This window comes from Chiloscyllium punctatum, chromosome 30, assembly GCF_047496795.1.
Source record: "Chiloscyllium punctatum isolate Juve2018m chromosome 30, sChiPun1.3, whole genome shotgun sequence".
Taxonomy (NCBI): domain Eukaryota; kingdom Metazoa; phylum Chordata; class Chondrichthyes; order Orectolobiformes; family Hemiscylliidae; genus Chiloscyllium; species Chiloscyllium punctatum.
This window is the reverse complement of record NC_092768.1, coordinates 38193263-38196615: the sequence shown is the minus strand read 5'-3', so window position 1 is coordinate 38196615 and position 3353 is coordinate 38193263.

Here is a 3353-nt window from a genome sequence, read left to right as displayed (position 1 = left end):
AGGACAGGCAGTTAGAAACAGAGTAAAGCACACTCCCAGTGCAGGGACTGGGAGTTAGATACAGAGTAAAGCAGACTCCCAGTGCAGGGACAGGGAGGTAGACACAGAGTAAAGCACACTCCCAGTTCAGGGACAGGGAGTTAGATACAGAGTAAAGCAGACTCCCAGTGCAGGGAGAGGGGGTTTGATACGGAGTAAAGCAGACTCCCAGTGCAGGGACAGGGACTTAGATAACAAGTAAAGCACACTCCCAGTGCAGGGACTGGGAGTTAGATACAGAGTAAAGCAGACTCCCAGTGCAGGGACAGGGACTTAGATAACGAATAAAGCACACTCCCAGTGCAGGGACTGGGAGTTAGATACAGAGTAAAGCAGACTCCCAGTGCAGGGACTGGGAGTTAGATACAGAGTAAAGCACACTCCCAGTGCAGGGCAGGGAAGTAGATACTGAGTAAATCAGAGTCCCAGGGCAGGAACGGGGAGTTAGATACAGAGTAAAGCAGAGTCCCAGAGCAGAACAGTGTGTTAGATACGGAGTTAAGCACACTCCCAGTGCAGGGACAGGGGGTTAGACACAGAGTAAAGCTCGCACCCAATGCAGTGGAGAGGGAGTTAGATACGGAGTAAAGCAGAGTCCCAGTGCAGGGCAGGCAGTTAGAAACAGAGTAAAGCAGACTCCCAGTGCAGGGACAAGGGGTTAGATACAGAGAAAAGCACACTCCCAGTGCAGGGACAAGGGGTTAGATACAGAGTAAAGCACACTGCCAGTGCAGGGACAGGGAGTTAGATGCAGAGTAAAGCAGACTCCCAGTGCAGGGGTAAGTGGTGAAATACAGAGTAAAGCAGACTACCAGTGCAGGGACTGGGGGTTTTATACAGAATAAAGCAGACTCCCAGTGCAGGGACAGGGAGTTAGCTACAGAGTAAAGCACACTCCCAGTGCAGGGATAGGACATTAGATACTGCGTAAAGTGCTCTCCCTGTGCAGAGACTGGGAGTTAGATACAGAGTAAAGCCTACTCCCAGTGCAGGGACAGGGAATTAGGTACGGAATAAAGCAGACTCCCAGTGCAGGACAGTGTGTTAGATACAGAGTAAAGCAGAGTCCAAGAGCAGGACAGTGTGTTAGATACGGAGTTAAGCACACTCCCAGTGCAGGGACAGGGGGTTAGATACAGAGTAAAGCACATTCTCAGTCCAGGTACAGGGAGTTCGGTGCAGAGTAAAGCACACTCCCGGTGCAGGGAATGGGGGTTAGACACAGAGTAAAGCTCGCACCCAATGCAGTGGAGAGGGAGTTAGATACGGAGTAAAGCAGAGTCCCAGTGCAGGGACAGGGAGTTAGATACAGAGTAAAGCTCGCACCCAATGCAGTGGAGAGGGAGTTAGATACGGAGTAAAGCAGAGTCCCAGTGCAGGGACAGGGAGTTAGATACAGAGTAAAGCACACTCCCAGTGCAGGGATAGGACATTAGATACTGCGTAAAGTGCTCTCCCTGTGCAGAGACTGGGAGTTAGATACAGAGTAAAGCCTACTCCCAGTGCAGGGACAGGGAATTAGGTACGGAATAAAGCAGACTCCCAGTGCAGGACAGTGTGTTAGATACAGAGTAAAGCAGAGTCCAAGAGCAGGACAGTGTGTTAGATACGGAGTTAAGCACACTCCCAGTGCAGGGACAGGGGGTTAGATACAGAGTAAAGCACATTCTCAGTCCAGGGACAGGGAGTTCGGTGCAGAGTAAAGCACACTCCCGGTGCAGGGAATGGGGGTTAGACACAGAGTAAAGCTCGCACCCAATGCAGTGGAGAGGGAGTTAGATACGGACTAAAGCAGAGTCCCAGTGCAGGGACAGGGAGGTAGACACTGAGTAAAGCAGACTCCCAGCGCAGGGAGAAGGGGTTAAACACAGACTAAAGCAGATTCCCAGTGCAGGGACAGGGACTTAGATAACAAGTAAAGCACACTCCCAGTGCAGGGACTGGGAGTTAGATACAGAGTAAAGCAGACTCCCAGTACAGGGACTGGGAGGTAGACACTGATTAAAGCACACTTCCAGTGCAGGGACAAGGGGTTATGTACAGAGTTAAGCAGACTCCCAGTGCAGGGACAGGCAGTTAGATACAGAGTAAATCAGACTCCCAGTGCAGGGACAGGGAGTTAAATACAGAGTAAAGCACACTCTCAGTCCAGGGACAGGGAGTTCATTGCAGAGTAAAGCCGAGTCCTAGTGCAGGGACAGGGAAGTAGATACTGAGTAAATCAGACTCCCAGTGCAGGGGCAGGGAGTTAAATACAGAGTAAAGCAGACTCCCAGTGCAGGACAGTGTGTTAGATACAGAGTTATGCACACTCCCAGTGCAGGGACAGGGGGTTAGAGACAGAGTAAAGCTCGCACCCAATGCAGTGGAGAGGGAGTTAGATACGGAGTAAAGCACACTCCCAGTGCAGTGACAGGGAGTTAGATACGGAGTAAAGCACACTCCCAGTGCATGGACAAGGGGTTAGATACAGACAAAAGCAGATTCCCAGTGCAAGGACAGGGACTTAGATAAAGAGTAAAGCACACTCCCAGTGCAGGGGTAAGTGGTGAAATACAGAGTAAAGCAGACTACCAGTGCAGGGACTGGGGGTTTTATACAGAATAAAGCAGACTCCCAGTGCAGGGACAGGGAGTTAGCTACAGAGTAAAGCACACTCCCAGTGCAGGGATAGGACATTAGATACTGCGTAAAGTGCTCTCCCTGTGCAGAGACTGGGAGTTAGATACAGAGTAAAGCCTACTCCCAGTGCAGGGACAGGGAATTAGGTACGGAATAAAGCAGACTCCCAGTGCAGGACAGTGTGTTAGATACAGAGTAAAGCAGAGTCCAAGAGCAGGACAGTGTGTTAGATACGGAGTTAAGCACACTCCCAGTGCAGGGACAGGGGGTTAGATACAGAGTAAAGCACATTCTCAGTCCAGGTACAGGGAGTTCGGTGCAGAGTAAAGCACACTCCCGGTGCAGGGAATGGGGGTTAGACACAGAGTAAAGCTCGCACCCAATGCAGTGGAGAGGGAGTTAGATACGGAGTAAAGCAGAGTCCCAGTGCAGGGACAGGGAGTTAGATACAGAGTAAAGCTCGCACCCAATGCAGTGGAGAGGGAGTTAGATACGGAGTAAAGCAGAGTCCCAGTGCAGGGACAGGGAGTTAGATACAGAGTAAAGCACACTCCCAGTGCAGGGATAGGACATTAGATACTGCGTAAAGTGCTCTCCCTGTGCAGAGACTGGGAGTTAGATACAGAGTAAAGCCTACTCCCAGTGCAGGGACAGGGAATTAGGTACGGAATAAAGCAGACTCCCAGTGCAGG